The sequence below is a fragment of the Kogia breviceps genome, chromosome 6, assembly GCF_026419965.1.
Source record: "Kogia breviceps isolate mKogBre1 chromosome 6, mKogBre1 haplotype 1, whole genome shotgun sequence".
NCBI lineage: Eukaryota > Metazoa > Chordata > Mammalia > Artiodactyla > Physeteridae > Kogia > Kogia breviceps.
In genome coordinates, this window is record NC_081315.1 from 45,126,503 (window position 1) to 45,146,155 (window position 19,653).

The 19,653-nt window shown below is 43.9% G+C and overlaps 1 protein-coding gene across 4 annotated transcripts in view; it reads right to left on the bottom strand.

Moving 5' to 3' along the window:
* Window positions 1-19,653, bottom strand: part of LOC131758721 (RE1-silencing transcription factor-like) — a 236,927-nt gene that overhangs the window by 133,555 nt on the left and 83,719 nt on the right. For all 4 annotated transcript variants that reach the window (XM_067035763.1, XM_067035762.1, XM_067035761.1 and 1 more), the window contains exon 3: window positions 1,356-1,437. The gene's annotated coding sequence lies outside the window, so the exon portion shown is untranslated. The remainder of the gene's footprint in view (window positions 1-1,355; window positions 1,438-19,653) is intronic.

Sequence of the window (19,653 nt, forward strand, 5' to 3'; positions counted from 1 at the left end):
CTTTTGATACAGGAACACTTGCTTCTTCGGGCCATTTTCCTGTGTCAATGGTAATGTTGTGTTTGTTTTCATCAAACGATAGACTTTGTCAGCACAAGAAGCATCCGATAGGCTAAGAGGTAATCTGATTTGATCTGATGCATAAAACATGAGTCTTCATACAGATGTGCTTGCCATTGACCATACCGCTACAGGTATATGCCTTATAAACCTAGGAATTGTGATCAATTCTATTTTGCAAGATTTCCATCCAAAAAGAAACAATAAATGATGCATTAATAATTGTGTACATTGTACCATCAAGTATATTTCTGAAGTAGCAAACTTTTAAGTAAGTTTCAATGAGAACTGAGCCTTCCACTTACAGCTGTACACATCTGATGATTGGAAGAACTTTCTGAAGACTAGCTTTTGGTCCTCTACTTTTCAAACCTTATTTCTCCTCCATTACTTACATCTATTTCTGGTGTTGGGTACCTTGGGACATGTTCATACCACTATTTTGCCCTTGGCTCTGCACTTTTATGTTATGGTGCCAGATGAGTTGGCATGGGAGGGTCAGGAGTATTCCTAGAAGCCATTTCTATACCAGGAGGCCCGTGATAACATGCCCAAACCTGGAAGTGACTACAAATCACAGATATATATGCCAGTCAATCCACACTTCATGTATCCTCAACTCAACTTCTCTTTAGCCAGTTACCAAAAATGCCTACTGCCACACATCACTGTTCAGTAGGAAAAGATTGATGGTGAGAAAGTCGGAGAGGAAAGACACAGTCGTCTTAAACCATTGCTGTTAAAATATCCTTATTTTCCAAACTTTATAAAGACATGAGACCATTGGAATACATTGTTAGGGCTGCTCAATGGGCCTTGGATGGGGCACGTACAAGTGAAGCTTAACCTCCATGAGCTTCCCCTGGCTAGAGGTTGTAAGTGACCCTGAGGACATCCATCTTAAAACAAATGCAATATCCTCAAAAACCAACTGCTATTTTGCAGTACTTTATAACTTACAGAGCTTTCATACTCGTCACTATATTTGATCCTCAGAGCAGCCTTTAGGTTGCCAGAGCTGATACCAAAACTTTGGGAAGTAAAATGCTCCAGGCAAGTGAAACCTCCTAGACTCAACAGGGAGGTCTTTTAACTTCAGAATTCATGCCCTTTCTACTGTGTCATTCCAGAGAAGACTCATACAAGACATTTTTGCATGACATATATTAACTGCTCAATAAAGATTCATGGGACAAATGAAAGAAAAGAAAGAAGTCAAGCAGGAGCCAGGAATCCTTTAAGGGGCCAAAGAAAGACAATCTGTCAGTAGGAAAGAAAACGGGCCAGAATCTTACCTTTCCAGCTGGGACAGATAACTTTCCCTACATTTCTTACAGATGTCAACCTGGTTTCCATGCTCCATGGTGCAGGCCAGTGCTATATGGAACAAAACACAGATGATTACTCTGTAAGAGGGCTCTGGGTCCACATGCCCTCATAAAGCAGTTTCTATTTTTCTGGGTAACAGGTTGGGAGTGGGTTGGATTTTTCTCTGTGGGTGGTGTGGGGCAATGGGGAGAAGATAGATGAGCCTTAATTAGGGTTAATTGTAGCTTTGGTAAATAATGAAAATATGCCCAGGTAGATTTTTGATGAATGTGTCATTCACCAGTTCAATGCCCGTTGCTTAACTTTAGTTGTTAAGTGAGAGGAGGCAGGAAAGGAAATCTGCACTTTGAATTTAAAGAGCAGCTGGCTTGATCTTTATTTCAGATGTAGTGAGATCAGTGATATGCTCTGTGCTTCTCTTCTGCTTTGTCAGGCCTCAGACAAAAGGAGGCTTTTAATGCTGAATTCCAACACCTTAAAAGCAGACAAAGGGATGGAAACTTAGGAAAGTTGATTTAACATGGCCCAGGCCTTTCAGGAATCTCATGGGTCTCTGGAATTTCTGACAGCCCAGTTTCTACCTTTTAGCATGAGGGCAGAGAAGGGCTTATTTAAAACTGGGGCCCAGGGCTTTCCTGGTGGTGCAGTGGTTAAGAATCCGCCTGCCAATGGAGGGGACATGGGTTCGAGCCCTGGTCCAGGAAGATCCCACATGCCGTGGAGCAACTAAGCCTGGGTGCCACAACTACTGAAGCCCGCATTTGGTGAGCAAAGACTGAAATAATTGTTTCCCTTCAGGGCACTAGCTGCTCTCTTGGTGGAAGGTTCATCTTAGCTCTCAGAGTGGTTTTCAAACTCTCAACATGTTTTGTTGCCTTCCTGCCCTGGGCTAAGACTTTCATCCATCCAATGACCAAACAAAGTCTTGACTCGGGTCTCTCTGAGGTCTCTCCCCTGGTACGCTGAGCCCTCTAAGGGAGCAGATGTTTTCTCAGTGGGTGAAACAACCTGCTTCTCAAGGGTGTGCCCTCTCTCAGTCAGACAGGATGTGCCCTCAGAGCTTGCCAGGGCACGCTTCTCCAGAAATGCAGGTGCTGCTGAAGCTCAACTGAGCCGCCAGAGCTTGGCAGCCAGGAGCGTACACAGGAGACGACCAGCAAGCTCAGGAGAGATGCACATGGAAAAATAAAACTTAGCTTGGGAGCCAACCTGGGGCTGGAAAGTCCACTTTGAAAGAAATCCCAACAAGAGCCAAGAGAGTTGGAAAAAACAGGAAAACTCCCATCGACACATACATTTTCACTGGAGCCATTTCATCTGTGTTTGTTTCTCCAGGGCCTTGCCGTGAGGACCTTACTTGCATTGATCATCAAAAACATTCAGTTCAGGGACTTGCCTGGCAGTGCGGTGGTTAAGACTCTGCACTCCCACTGCAGGGGCGGCGGGTTCCATCCCTGGTGGGGAATTAGATCCCACAAGCCGTGCAGCAGAGAAAAAACAAAAAGAACATTCAGTTCAGTGTGAAAAGGGAGAGGAGAGTGGAATGAAGATAGCAAGGCCACGGGCAAGGGAGAAAGGCTGCTGTGGAAACACTTCCTGGCTCTAGAGGGTGATGATCTCCAGAGTTTCCCTGGGGTCTCCTTTGGACCCCTCCTCCCGGAGAAGAGGGAATATGTTACAACAGGGAGAGCCTTGGCCTGATGGCCAGCAGCCCTGGGTTCTGCGGCTCCCAACTGTATTCCCTGCTTTGCTGAGTGACCTTGGACAAGCCGCTTCACCTTGAAAAGCGGGTTCTTCTTCTATTAAATGAGAAATTGAACTTTTTAAAAATTGAGGTATAGTCGATTTACAATATTATAGAAGTTTCAGGTGTATAACATAGTGATTCACAATTTTTAAAGATTATACTCCATTTATAGTTATTATAAAATATTGGCGATATTACCTGTGTTGTACTATATATCCTTGTAGCTTATTTTATACCTAGTAGTTTGTACCTCTTACTCCCCACCCCCATCTTACCCCCTCCCCCATTCCCTCTCCCCACTGGTAACCACTAGTTTGTTTTCTATATCTGTGAGTCTGCTTCTTTTATGCTATATTCACAAGGTTTTTTTTTAGATTCCACATACAGTATTTGTCTTTTTCTGTCTGACTTAGAATTTGAACTTTTAAAAAAACATGGTAAAATATATGTAACATAAAATTTATCACTTTAATCATTTTTAAGTGTATATAGTTCAGCGGTATTAAATATTATCACATTGTTGTGCAACCATCACCATCCATCTCTAGAGCTTTTTCATCTTCCCAATTGAAATTTCATACCTGTTAAACAGTAACTCCTCAGTCCTCCCTCTCCCCTACCCTGACACTCACCTTTCTACTTTCTGTCTCTATGAATTTGCCTATTCTAGGTACCTCATATAAGTGGAATCATACAGTATTTGTTCTTTTGTGACTGACTTATTTCACTCACCATAATGTCTTTAAGTTTCATCTGTGTTCAAGGTTCACATGTTGTAGCATGCGTCAGAATTTTAAGTCTGAACAATATTCCGTTGTATGTATATACCACATTTTGTTTACCCATTTATCCATTGATTACCCAATGCTTCCGCCTTTTGCCTATTGTGAATAATGCTACTTTGAACATGGGTGTGCAAGTATTTGTTTGAGTCCTTTCTTTCACTTCTTTTGGCTATGTACCCAGAAGTGGAACTGCTGGATCATACGATAGTTCTATGTTTAATTCCTTGAGGAACCACCAAACTGTTTTCCATAGTGGCTGCACCATTTTACATTCCCATCAGCAATGCACAAGGGTGCCAATAAAACATTGAACTTTTATTAGTCAGAGAATCCATTTTTCAGAAGAAATGTTCCAGGATGCTCTATATGCAAAAGACATTAGAGTGGTGTGCTCCAAAGCAGTGGGGGCAAGGAGCCTAGTATCCCCAAAAGTGTCTCTATGGAACAAAATGAAAACTGGATAAGATGTTCTCTAAAGCAGGGGTCCTCAACACCTCGGGCCACCGCAGACTGGTACCTGTTAAGAGCTGGGCCGCACTGCAGGAGGTGATGGCAGGCAAGTGAGTGAAGCTTCATCTGTGGCTCCCCATGGCTCCCTATCGCTTGTATTACTGCCTGAACCACCCCCGCTTTCCCCGCCCCTGGCTGTGGAAAAACTGTCTTCCATGCAACTGGTCCCTGGTGCCAAAAAGGTTGGGGACAGCTGCTCTAAGGCTCCTTCACATGTCAAGCGTCCATTAGTCTACATTCACGTGACATATTGAGCAGCCAATAGGCATAAGGCATATTTGATTTACTTATACATTACCTGTTCCACAAAGGATTTGAGGAGATTTGCAAAAACCTATACAATAGAAAAGGATAAAATACATAGTCAAGAGTATCAGGGCAGAGAAAGGTGGGAGGGATACCTTTAAGATATATGAGCAGACACTGCCTCTGCCCATGGGCTCTCTCAATCTGAGCATTGTAGGTGAAGGAATGTCAGAGAAATCCAGAGCAAGATTGCTCTATGAAAACATGTGGAATCTCCAGAGGCAAAGGAAGACAAGACTGTTTATATTATACATTACTTCACCCAAAGCCACATTGCAAGACTCAAAGAATGAAGAAAGAATCTATTTTGAGCCTAACAAAAGCATGATGAGGAAGCAGAGTTAGTGCTTCTAAGAATGAACCTAAGTCATAAGCCTGAGGTTTACATCCTAGCTCCACTACCTGCTAACCCAGGGCACAGTACTTGACCTCTTTAAGCCTCCATTTTCCCATCTATAAATGAGGGTGATGCTAGGGATTGCTGTGAGGATTAAGTGAGGCAATGCAAGTCCAGGGCCTGGTATAGTAAGCTATCAGTACATGGTAGCTGGAATTATACTCCGGAGGGTCTCATACCATGTTTTTTTTTTTTTTTTTTTTTGCTGTACGCGGGCCTCTCACTGTTGTGGCCTCTCCCGTTGCGGAGCACAGGCTCCGGACACGCAGGCTCAGTGGCCATGGCTCACGGGCCCAGCCGCTCCGCGGCATGTGGGATCCTCCCGGACCGGGGCACGAACCCATGTCCCCTGCATCGGCAGGCGGACTCTCAACCACTGCGCCACCAGGGAAGCCCACCATGTCTTTCTTCTCTCCCCAGCACTTAGCAGAGTGCTGGTCTTAGTAGGTACTGAATGGATGCTTGCAGACTTGATTTGATATAGATGCTTTTCCTGTTTGACATGTCACACTCCCTCTGACATTGATGAGTGACAGGGTTGCAAAGCATGAGGTCAGGCTAGTTAGAGGCGTTGTCCACTAGGTAACACAGAGACTAAATGCTCATGGATTTTGATGAAATTCATGCTATGGAATGTATACGACCCAGGTCAAGGGCCTCTACTGTGCCTTCCCTCATGCCCTCCCTCTTCAAAGGAATGTGTTTTGTTTATTCCAGTGAACGATGTAAAATGATAAATTGGATAATAAATTAGGACGGGAGAGATATCAGCCCTGCCAACTTCATTTCAATTCAAACTTCTACTATTTATTGAATGTTTAACATTTAAGGCTCTTCATTGGGCACTGTTGGAAATTTGAGGATTAGCAAGAAAACACCTCTTCTCTCAAAGCATATACTTTCTAATAAATGGGTAGCATATAGATATGCTACTATGAGAAAAATGCCATAAAGATGATCAAATAACAATATGGGAAATGAAAGAAGGCAGAAATTACACTCAGTTGTAATTATCTGGTCATGTTTCTCAAGGGAGGTACCTTTCCAGATGGTCTTTGCATTTGGTACCATGGGGTAGGGGAAGAAAGTAGATTAGAGGCAGGGGGAATGAGAGGAACAGAAAAGTGTAGCATGCTTGGCAATCAGTGAGTCATCTATTTTAGGTGGATCGTACAATACACGTAGAAGAATACGTCTAGAAAGAGGGCTTTGAGGGTCTTGAGGTTCAGATGAAGATTTACAGGGAATGGAGAGCAACTGAGAGATTTTGAGCAGGGAAGTGGTGTAATCAGACTGGTAATGGGGAAAATTAAACTAGCAGTGTTATGTGAAAGGGATTGAGGTGGAGCAAGGCAGGAAGTGGGGGATGACTTAGGGAGCAGTTGAAGTGGATCTGGGAAGAAATTACGAACCAGGGTGTGGGCAGCAGGAATGGGCAAGAGGGGCCTATTGGAGAGGCTTTGTTGAGGTAGCTACGACAGGATTTAAGAGTCAGTTCCCTTGTTTTACTTGGAGAGAAAATGAAGTTTGGATGCTTCATCTTTCCCAAATCAGCTCTCACAATCTTCCAGTGAACAGACCCGAGGCTTGGAAGCAAAGTGTGGACCCCATGTCTGTAAGTTGGGAGAGGGGCTTGGAGAGCTGGAAGCATCTCTTATTCTCCCTGGTGCTCCATGTGCTTTAGCCTGGCCTCAGAGGAAAGAGCTAGAGGAACGAGCTGTGAGAAGGAAGCTTCCCCGCCCCTCCCCAGGTTCTCAGTTCTGCTGGGACAGCCCCACATCACAGGATAAGGCTTGGCAACCTTGTTTGTGATAATAAAAACATAGCACAACAGTCATGTATCTCTTGGAATGTGACAACGACAAGATTATTAGCTTACGTGTTCTTAGCCTACTGTCCTTTCTCCCCTCCACACCCTCCACCAACTAAAGGGAGTTTTTTTTTCTTTACTGCTTAGCTTCTTCCCCTCTTCTACTCTCTAAGGAGAATTCTGTCTACTGATTCTGTTTTTCTTGTGATACAGAAATAGGGAGAGAGAAACCAGACTGGACAGTTAGGAAAAGGGATAAAATTCTGATGGTTTGGTCCAGTTCAGGGTTACCCTTCTCTCTGTAAAATTGACGTCAAGGATTATATCGACTAGATACTAAAGAATGAAGCCAGAAGATCAAGTCAACCCATATAATATGGACCTAAGAGAGAAGTAGGGAAAAAAAAAAAAAAAGAAAAATACTTTGGACTGGGCTTCAGGGAACATTTGCAGGGGGAGTCTTGATAAATGAAAGGCTCCGAGATAGAAAATATGTTGTTGTATAGTATGGATTGAATCTCTTTTAATAATACTAATTAAATGTTGCAATTTCGGTTTTGGCTGCTCACAGTTTTTAATGTTTTATGTTTTTAATGTTTTGGTTTTATGTCACACCATGCTTAGACTAGACAATATTGTATTCCAGCTTAACAGCAGGAATTCTGGAACCAAACTCTTGGATCTGAAATCCCATTGCTACCACTTAATAGCTGTGTGACCTTTGGCAAGATACTTCATTCTCTGTGACTCAGTTGCTTTGTCTGCAAAATGAGTTAACAAGAGTATCTACTTCAGAGAGCTGTTGTGAGGATTAAATGAGTTGATATTTGTAAAGCTCATATAAAGCCCAACGTGTAGTTAGCACTACATAAGCATTAGCTATTATTAGTACAGGAAAATTTGAGGTCATGAGATTTTTCTGCCTTGGTTCGACCAAGATGGCGTGGACGACTGTCAGAGAAGAATTATTCTCAGTAAAACAGATCCTAACTTTTGGGAAAGAATGGAGGTTCTAGGCAGTTGTAATAGGTGGATTTCTAAAATGAACCTCAAAGATTCCCACCTCTGGGTTTTCACACCCTTGTGTAATCCACTTCCCATTGAGAGTGGGCTGGACCTGGTGACTTGTCTGTAACTCATAGAATATGGCAATGATGGAAGGATATTTTCGTGATTAGGTTACAAAAGGTTGTGATTCCGGTCTTGCTAGCAGACACATTCTGGTCTCTCTCTTGCTGGCTGTGATGATGCTCAAGCTGCCTTTGTGGAGAGGCCCTCATGGCAAAGAACTGGGGGAAGCCTGGGGCCAAACATCCTGTAAAGAATTGAGACCATCAATCCAACAGTACGGGAGGGACTGCCTACAACCACTGAATGAGCTGGAAATGGATCTGGCCTTGATTGCAGCCTTTTGAGAGACTCAAGCAGAGATCCCAGTTAAGCCATGTCCAGATTCCTAACCCTAGAAACTGTGAGATAATTAATGTGTGTTGTTTTAAACCATTACATTTTAGAGTATTTTGATACATAGCAATAGATAACTAATTCAGCAATGTACCAAAGTAGGAACTTGGGGACCCAGCTCTAGGATATGAGGGTGGAAGTTGGGGAGGCCTTGAGGGTGAGAGTCACCATTGAAGGAGCATCCTATTGTCACACTGGGGAGACCACACTCTCATCTACGTGGGGAGGAGAGCGACTCAGTCGGAGCCCTTCAGGATGAAGTGGCTGAGGCTATCCTAGGGCTTCCTGTTCAAGTGCCTATCAGCCTGGGAACACTTAGTTCTCACCTTACATCACTGACCTCTTTGCAGCATTGGAGTGTGTACTCTTCTAGAAATGCCTCCTTATCTTTATGACATCACTCCATTCAATTGTTTATTCATTCAGGCAACAGCTATGAGCTGGACACTTCTATGAGGTCTGGATACATTATGAACAAGGAGAAAGGGCCCTCACACAGTATAAATTTCTTCTGGCTTTATTCTATCTTTTTAACTGCTCCTCTGGCTTCTTCCTTGGGGCGGCTTTGGTTCACATACCCCTTAAAGCCTAGTGTTCTCCATGGCACTGTCCTTGTCCCTCTTTCCTTTTTACCTTACACGTCCCTCTGCATGATTCCAGGCTGTATCTATCACCTATCACCATGTCCATGCTGATCTCTCCCATTTCTGAATTCCTATTGCCCTTAGGGTCAGGACCAAGCACTTAAGTTCAACCTTTAACTGTTGATCTATGGAACCTTTCCCATACCTGGGAGTTTTAGTCCACTAGTGAATATCTGTATCTCTTTGTATAATAGAAGGGTATTTGACAAATCAAGAAGAGTAGGTAATTAAAAGGACTGGCAAAACCAAGAGCTGGCAAGACCGTGTAGCAACTGAAACTCTCATACACTGCTGGTAGGAGTGAAAACTGTTTGGCAATACCTATTAAAGCTAAATATTTATATATACTTTGACCCAGCAACTCCATTCTTGGGTAAACACCCAAGAGAAACAAGTGCTTATGTCCACCAAAAGACATGTACAAGCATGTTCATGCCAGCTTTATCCATGATAGCCAAAAACTGGAAACAATTCAAATGTCCATCAATAGTAGATTGGATAGGGGCTTCCCTGGTGGCACAGTGGTTGAGAATCCGTCTGACAATGCAGGGGACATGGGTTCAATCTGTGGTCTGGGAAGATCCCACATGCCGCAGAGCAACTAAGCTCGTGCAACACAACTACTGAGCCTGTGCTCTAGAGCCCGTGAGCCACAACTACTGAGCCCACATACCACAACTAGTGAAGCCCATGCACCTAGAGCCCACGCTCCACAATGAGAGAAGCCACCACAGTTAGAAGCCCGCGCACTGCAACGAAGACCCAACACAGCTAAAAACAAATAAATAAATTTACTTTAAAAAATAGTAGATTGGATAGTATTTTATACAATAGGATGTTACACAGCAATGAAAAAAATAAACTACTGCTATACATAATGACATGGATGAACCTCATAGACATAATATTGAGTGAAAGAAGACAAACACAAAAGAACATATACTGTATGATTCCACTTATGTGAAGTTCAAGCACAGGCAAGATAATCTATGGTGTCTACACCCTTTTTCCAGAGTTATCTTTGCAGAGTTATGACTGGGAAGGGATACAAGGGAAAATCTGAGGGTTCTGAAAATATCTAAATGTTGATTTGGGTGGTGATTACCCAAGAGTATATGTAAAAAGTTATCCAGCTATACACTTAAGATTGGTACATTTCACTGTCTTTAACTTATACCTCAATAAAGAGTTAAAAAAAAAAAGAAGAGTATGTTATAGATAGCTCTTGCTTTTGCTATCCAGCATTTTTTTGGTCCTTTTCTTAAAGTAATTAACCCGATTTACCACTGCCCTTTACCTTTAGGGGGTGTACACAATGCTTAGCTCATATATATGTCACATGATCCAGGACTGGCCATCCGAGTTTTCCACACCTTGGTCACAGGGATGGACCTGTGATTTAAACCAAAGCAATGAGATTCAAACCCAGAACTTTAAAACAAATCCTATGCTTTTGTGTACATTTACAAGGAGGTGAGTGGTTCTATGGACATATGTCAACTATCTGTTCTTAGATATAGCTCCTCAGAGGGAATAGGATAGAAAAATACCACCTAATCCTCACAATTCCGCTACTGAACCTGTTGCCTGAGTCTGGGAAACAATTCCCTTCTATGTCCACCCCTCACTTGCCTGGAGGTTGTTGCCTCCCAGGTGAAGTGGACGTGAGTAGAAAGAGTATGGTTCTGGGAATTCCCTGGTGGTCCAGTGGTTAGGACTCCATGCTTCCACTGCAAGGGGCCGGGTTCAATTCCTGGTCAGGGAACTAAGATCCCACAAGCTATGCAGCACAGCCAAAAAAAAAAGAATATGGTTCTGGGTTTGCCAGATATCTTCCATACAGACTCAAGGATCACATGATCACAACCTAGCTGCAAGAGAGGTTGGGCTCTGTAAGAGTGTGGAAACGAACACATTTGGTGGCCCACATCACATCCCCTTGGCCACCTCTGATATCAGCCACGGCTACAATGGACAGTCGTCCTATGTGAGCTCAGGTGTTGTTCTGACAACATTCCTCCTCCAGTGTGAGGTCTCATCCTCCCGTGTTCTGCCCCAGGGCCTTCCCCAATACCCTGGGACCCTACTCAGCCTACAGGTAATAGTACCCCAAAGTACAGGGGTGTTAATGTCCCTCTTGGCAATTTCCAACGACTGGGGGATGGAAGCTAGTGGATAAATTCCCTCACCTTTAGGTGAATGGTTGTAGGAGGCCTCTGTACTGTTCTCATCTTGATAACACACTTTCCTTCTTGACATCACTCTCCCTGCTCCCCCCATTCCTGTTTCAGGGGATCCCTCTTCAGTAAACTACCTGGACCAAGTCCTGCTGTCAGATTCTGCTTTGGGGGGAACTCATGGAAAATCTGGGGAGCACTAACTGTTCTCAGACAGCAGTTTGCAGGGCTTTATTTGTCAACTTAAGGTAAGGTAAAGTTTGGAGACGTGAGAACTTATTGGAAAATTACAGGTTAAGGCCTCAGGGGTTTTGCAGAGCCCTTGGGAGAGGCAGCAGTATCAGAATATCTTTGCCTCACTCCTTCAGGGCTACATCTTGCATTTTACTCCAAGTCATTTCCAACTCCCATTTATTATCTCATTGGCTTATGTTAGAGCAGAGTTTTGCTGAAAATATTGTTCATTGCTTAGGTCCTTCACGTAAACGGCAATGACATGTTATAATTCTGCTGCCTTTCTGATGAGAGGATGTGATTGTGTGGCTTTGATTTTTAAATAAGATTATACCCCAATTTCAGCCCTAATTGATGGCAAATCTGGCTGACACATATAAAGTTTAATAATTATGACTTAGGCATTATCTAACTTTGACAAGGTGTGCCTTAAAGGTAATACATATCCTGTAAGTGTCCAATTGGGCCTAGATGTTTCTGGGCTTCAGCAAGTACATTTATAAATTTAAATCCCACCAAATCAGCAGTGGTCAAATAGCTACTTCTTAGTAGGGGTTTCAGAGTTTCTCTGATTTATAAAAAAACCAAACATGGATTAGCTCTTACTCAGTGCCTGTCCCATTCACCATTGCTAACCCCTACAGTGCCCCGGCAAGGTGGTGGTCATGATTTCCCCTTTACATCCAAGGAAGAAGGAAGCTCAGAGCCTTGGTGACATCATGGGCTCAAGGTCACACAACAGGTGCATTGGCAAAGCAGAGATCTGAATGTAGATCCTGCTGATTCCAGATTTCCTGCTCCTTCCTCAGTATGTCATACTGGTATATCTCTAAGTAGGAGAGTGTGTGGGAAGGAGAAAGGAAAGGAGATTCCCACAAATGAATAATAAGATCAGAGAGTCTCAGATTTGGAAGGATCCTTAGAGGCCATCTCGTCCACACCTGTGGGCAGGGCACATACGTGCCTCCTGCAGAGGTGCAGCCAGGTCAAAGACCAGGGGAAGGAGCCTGGACAGGGTGTGGAGTCAGACCTGTGTGCCTGACAGGGGTGGTGGCAGAAGTGGCGGTGCAACTGTGCAATAAAAGAAAACCCTGTGCTTTCTTTCCCTGCTTTTCACAGCCTTGAGTTGTGTGTGTGTGTTTACGTGTGTGGGCACACACATGCATATATGCACACAATAAAATACACATAAAATTCACCATTTCAGCCATTTCAAAGTATACAATTCAGTGACATTTAGCACATTGACAATGTTGTGCAAACATCACCACTATCTGGTCCCAGAACATTTCCATCATCCCTAAAGGAAACCTTATACTCATTAAACAGTCATTGTCCATTCCCCTCTTCCCCCCAGCCCCTAGCAAGCGCTGCTTTCTCTCTATGCATTTACCTGGCTGGACACTTCATGTAAGTGGAATCATATCATATGCGGCCATTTTTGCCTGGCTCTTTTCACTTGGAATAATATTTTTAAGATTCACTGATGTCATAGTATGTATCAGTAGTTCATTTATTTTTATGTTCACAGCCTTGTCTTTATACTGCTTCCTTGAACATACTTTTATTATAGTCTTAAAATATTAACTAACGGTCACTTTAAATCTCTCTCTTTTTAAGAAAGTGATCAAAGGGCATAATTACTCCCCTGAGACCATATAGCCACCCTCCTCCTAGATATAAGGTCATCTAGTCCAGGCCCCATGACAGAAGGAAACATTTCATTCCATTACAAAAGTATATGCAAAGAAAACTGTAAAACTTGATTGAGAGTTGTAAAGGACTTGAGTAAATGGTAAGACAAAAAAGTTTTTCCTGGATAGAAATATTAAAGATGTTAATTCTTCTTAAATAAATTTGTAAGTTTAATGCAATTCCAGTCAATCTTACAATAAGAATTTTGTGGGGGGGAGGAGCAATATGGGGATAGGAGATTTTTTAAAAGGGTTATTATGGGATTATATGAAATCCTGGTGTGAAACTTTTGAAAACTGTAAAGCACTGTAGAATTTAAAAACTTTCACTCAATAAAAAAAAGATTTTTAAAAAAAGAATTTTTGTAATGACATTATTTTAAAATTAATCTGGAAGAGTAAACATTTTAGAATATCAAAGAAAGTTCTGGAAAAAGATAACCCTGAAGGGGCTAGACATTTTAAAGGGTAAAACTATTTTAGAGTTAGAGTTATTAAAATAGTATATTAATAATTCTGGAATAAACAGGTAGTTCAGTGGAACCATCTAAAGTAGAAACAGTCAAACTCAATGGCCTTTTTCTCAGCACAATCTTCTCTCCTTCCATCAGCCTTCTTTAGTTATCCCTGTAGACCTATTTCTTCAACCTTATCAAAATCTTGAATCCCTGGCCCCTCTGCTTCTTAGTATCCACCCCTACCTATTTGTCTCTTGTCTTCACTCCCTTCCCAACGTGATGGAGACTCCATGTTTCGTTTCAACAATTATTTGCTCATACTTTCAACTTCCTTGCTCCATTTCCCTGCCATTATACCCTGTGGCAGAAACCCAAAACAAATAAAGATAAACAAACTTGGATCTAGTGGCTAGAAAGAGACACAAAGTTGGTATACTAGTCTGAATAGTGTCTTCCCAAAATTCATATTCACCCAGCACCTCAGAATGTTCCTTATCTGGAAATAGGGTCTTTGTATATGTAATCAGTTAGGATGAGATTGTAGTGGATGAAGGTGTGTCCTAAATCCAATGAGTGGTGTCCTTATAAGAAGGCTATGTGGGGCTTCCCTGGTGGCGCAGAGGTTGGGAGTCCTCCTGCCGATGCAGGGGACGCGGGTTCGTGCCCCGGTCCGGGAAGATCCCACATGCTGCGGAGTGGCTGGGCCCGTGAGCCATGGCCGCTGAACCTGCGTGTCCGGAGCCTGTGCTCCTCAATGGGAGATGCCACAATAGTGAGAGGCCCGCGTACCGCAAAAAAATAAAAAAAGAAAAAGAGAAAAATAAAGCATCGCTCTTCCTTATCTGAGCCCACACCTGTGCCATTCAGCGCTGCTGGAGAAAATCTCCCAACCTCTGTGAGTGGCGCCTAATCTCTGCAGGGCTCTTGTGCTGCCCACCGACCCCTCCATATGTCCCTGGGAAGGGATTTCTCTCTTCTCAAAATTCATTCCACGAGAGCATTTCCTCCTTCACTCTCATCAAATGACCCTGCTTCTAACTTGTCAGTGAAAAAGACACCACTTGAAGGCAACTCCAGAGTACACAGCCATTCCTCCTACACACATCCCACTTTTCCTCTTCCCTTCCAGTTAAAAGAGAAGAACTTTCCCTCCTCCTGCCAAGAATCATTCTGGTCTCTGGATCCCATCTCTTATCAGACTCTGTAAAAATCTTACTCTTTTGCAATGTTCTCATATTTATAAATAAATCCACACTCCCTTTGGCTAAATAGAAAGATCCCACCAATCCCTTCTCACCCCATGCCCTGGAGATTCAGAAACGTTTTCCCTAGCAAGGTGTGCTCCGGTGCCCTTTGAGAATCCCTCCATCTTCTCTGTGTCTTCATTGGGTAAGAAGAGTCTAGAGCATCACCTTCGGTCATTTGCATTATGGAAACATCAGGGGGACTTCCCTGGTGGCATCCACTTGCCAACGCAGGGGACACAGTTTCGAGCCCTGGTCCAGGAAGATGCTACATGCCTCGGAGCAACTAAGCCCGTGTGTCACAACTACTGAGCCTGCGCTCTAGAGCCTGCGAGCCACAACTACTGAAGCCTGCACACCTAGAGCCCGTGCTCCGCAGCAAGAGAAGCCACCGCAGTGAGAAGCCCGCGCACCGCAACGAAGAGTAGCCCCCGCTCGCCGCAACTAGAGAAAGCCCGTGCGCAGCAACGAAGACCCAACGCAGCCAAAAATAAATAAATAAATTTATTTATTTTAAAAAAGAAAAGAAACATTAGATATACGTTGTGTGTTGTTATCTGAACGCTTTGTCCTGTTTACCCTTTCCCTGACCCATATTTAGGAAGCTAGGCATTTTGTTTTGTTGTCTCAGGGATGGGGTGACACGGCAGAATGTGGATAACAAAAGAGGCTCATTTGGGGCTTTGCACTTTCAAAATCCCAGGCCTCAGAGCAAACACAATGAATCAGGAAAAATATAAAAAAGCCAGGCTACCTCTGCAGACTAGATAATAATGAGTGAAAAGAGAGAGCAGCCAGGGGCACCAAATGAGCTCAAAGGTCGGTTGGCCATGGTGAGGGTTGCTGTGGACGCTGCCCACATCCCCCCTTTAGGACTGAACACTCACCCCTCCCCCAACTTCTGGGAGTGCTGACTGCTGTTGGCTCACACCTGAGTCCCTGCCCGGGTATTACAGAAGGCTGCCTTGCCAAGATTATGTTCCCTCCCTAGGGACAACCAGTAATAAAGATTCTTCTATGTGGAAGAACAAAGGTCCAGCCCCCTTGCTTCAACTTAGGATAACTCTGAGAGGCCATCCAGTGTCAGAGCTTCCTGAGGCATTGGTAGGGGCCTCTGTGGCAACTGCACCCCAGTTCAATCTCTCCCTTGGCCCAAACGTAGCTGCTGTTCCCCAAAGTCTCCCCACTCCCACTCCTTAGTAGCTTCTTGCATTCAAATATTCATCTACCTAAAGGTTCCTGGCACCTCCTGGGTGCCAGGAACTGGTGCCACCAGTTTGCCCCAATGTTAACATCTTTCAAACTTAACTTTGTCAAAGTTAAGAAATTGGTATTACTATTATTAACCAAACTCCAGACTTTCTTCAGATTTCACATGGGAAGACACCTGAAAACTGAGGAATGGAAGGCACCTAGAGAGGTCCCCAGAATCCCTGAAGCTTAGCCTAGTGCAGGAGATTAGAGGAGAAGTGACATGCAGCTTGTATCAGCTGAGAAGGCCTGAGCCAGTCTCTGTATTTCCCACAGGCCCGAGCTTCTTCCAGAACAGTACAGGATCACTGATCTGGTCAGGAGGGTCCCAGATGTGGCACTGGCGGACAGCGGACTTGAAGAGGTCTCAGGGCTGGGACCTGCATGGACCCACAACTGATGACCAGATGATAATGAAGGCACCTCAGAAGGCGCCACCATGATGGACTGTGATACTGAGAGCACAAAATTCCAGGCCCTCTCCTCAAAGTCTCGAGACTATCCACATCCCTCTGAACTTCCTCAAGAAAAGGAAATCAGCCTGGGAGTGGGCAGAAATCTAGTTTACATAGGCTATGAAATCATGTTTATCAAACCTCCATGTGACCTCCAAGCCAATAATCAAAACAAAAAATAAACAATAGACTGGGGGAAATATTTAGCACACAGGAAGACAAAGGACTACTATTTTTATTTTTAAAATAAATTTCGTTATTATTTATTTATTATTTTTATGTTTTGGCTGTGCCGTGTGGCATGTGGGATCTTAGTTCCCTGACCAGGGATCAAACCCTTCTCCTCTAGCAGTGGAAGAGCAGAGTCTTAACCACTGAACCACCAGGGAAGTCCCCAGGACTACTTTTTTTTTTTTTTTTTTTTTTTTTTTGCGGTAGGCGGGCCTCTCACTGCTGTGGCCCCTCCCGCTGCGGAGCACAGCTCCGGACGCGCATGCTCAGAGGCCACGGCTCACGGGCCCAGCTGCTCCACAGCATGTGGGATCTTCCCGGACCGGGGCACGAACCCGTGTCCCCTGCATCGGCAGGCGGGCTCTCAACCACTGCGCCACCAGGGAAGCCCCGGACTACTTTTTTTTTTTTTGGCTGCGTTGGGTCTTCGTTGCTGCACGCGGGCTTTCTCTAGTTGCGGCGAGCGGGGGCTACTCTTCGTTGCGGTGCGCGGGCTTCTCATTGCGGTGGCTTCTCTTGTGGAGCACCGGCTCTAGGCGCGCGGGCTTCAGTAGTCGTGGCTCGCGGGCCCTAGAGCGCAGGCTCAGTAGGTGTGGCTCACAAGCTTAGTTGCTCCGCGCGGCACGTGGGATCTTCCTGGACCAGGGCTCGAACCCGTGTCTCCCGCATTGGCATTCGGATTCTTAACCACTGCACCACCAGGGAAGCTCCAGGACGACTATTTTTAATATGAAGAATCCATACACATGGACAAGAAAAATGCAAAGACCCCACATGGGGAGGGGGAGACACTATACTCTTGTTATTTGTATCCATTACCTCATTCAGCTATCTCAGTTGTCTTTTAAGCAAGTTCTATCATTTTCTCTGCCTCAGGAAAGTGAGGCACAGGAGAGGATGGGCATCACACAGTGGTGGAATTAGGATTCAAATGCAGAGCCTGACTCTGTAGCCATGGTCTTGACCAGTATGTTGTATATATATGGGTATACATACATTTATATTTTCTGTTAAAGTATTTATAAGGACAATTACAAACATTTAAAATGCCAATGAGGGCTTCCCTGGTGGCGCAGTGGTTGAGAATCCGCCTGCTGATGCAGGAGACACGGGTTCGTGCCCCGGTCCGGGAAGGTCCCACATGCCGCGGAGCAACTAAGCCCGTGAGCCATGGCCGCTGAGCCTGCGCGTCCAGAGCCTGTGCTCCGCAACGGGAGAGGCCACAACAGTGAGAGGCCCGCAAAAAAAAAAAAAAAAAAAATGCCAATGAGATAATGTTACCTAAAAGGTGACCCCCACGAAACGTGTGTGCAAGGTGATTTGTGATTTTCTACGTACATTAACATGCATCTCTGAAGAGGCTGTAATAGTGGTATGCATGATGGTGATTTTTTTATTTGTCAAAGTGCAAAAAAGTAAGTAAGGATCAACCACGAGCCTAGGGTTGAACTCATTCATATGTAGTTCAGGTATCTGGGCTGGATGAGCTCCCTCTCCTTCCTACTCCACCACCCTGGCTTATTGTGCCAGGCTATCGTTGGTGTCATTGTTTGCCTCCCCAGAAAACACTATGAATTCACAAAAGAACTGGGGATCACAGCTGGGAGGAAGCCAAGCATAGACTTGAACCAAGGGTTTTCTAGATTTGACCCTGGTTTTTCTGACTTCTGTTACAGTTGCTATTTCCAGTCCATCATTCTACTTCCTTCTCTATCTAGGAATTGAACGTTATTTTTTACAAAAAAAATTTTGGAGTACAGTTGATTTACAATGTTGTGTTCATTTCAGATGTACAGCAAAGTGAGTCAGTTGATGCCTATTTTTAAAATACACTTTTTATTTTGGAATAAGTTTAGACCTACGAAGAGTTGCAAAGATAGCACAGTTGTGTATGGTCTTCACCAGTTTGCCCCAATGTTAACATCTTTCAAACTTAACTTTGTCAAAGTTAAGAAATTGATATTACTATTATTAACCAAACTCCAGACTTTATTCAGATTTCACCAATATCCTTTTTCTGTTCTAGGATCCAATCCAAGATACTACATTTAGTTGAAACCCATTTTTCTTTCTTACACTAAAAACATCAAAACCTACTCTTTAATTCCAGTGGAAAGCACTGCATAATTCTGGTTGTGGTTTTCCAAGTCTGCTCAAATAACTTTTTGTTTTTTCAATAACCATCTTCAGGAATATACAGTCTAGTCAGTTTTGACTACAAGGAACAGAGAATCCCTCAAACTAGCTTAAATAAGGCCAAGGAGCAAGTCCATAGGTATTCATGCACAGGAGGCAAAGAATCAAGGACAGGAACCGGAACAGCTGTCAGGAACAGATGCTGTTCTCTCAAGTTTGTCTTGCAGTTTCTCTCTCCTTTCTCACCTCTGCACCTCTCCTTTCTCTCTCCTGACGTAGTTCCCGTGCTTACTTGTCCTACACATGCCCACGCTGGCCACTCTGGCCCACAATCCACGTAGTTTAGCATGTGCCACCAACTGCAACTTCACTCTGCTTAAATCCCACCTCGTATATTCCAGCCAACCCCCAAGTCTTACGGGTGTTAGTCAACAGATGGTGGTAAAACTTGGGTCTATTTTTCATCCTAATCAACCTTGAAATATATCATATATATTTACATATATACAATTGTATTAAATATATACAATTTTTTTATTGTGGCAGAAAAGTCAATTTATCTATGATGCAAGTTATCACTGATATTTGACAATAGCATTATTAGAATGCACTCATAAAAAATTGGAGGAAGGGGCTTCCCTGGTGGCGCAGTGGTTGAGAATCCACCTGCCGATGCAGGGGACGCGGGTTCGTGCCCCGGTCCGGGAAGATCCCACATGCC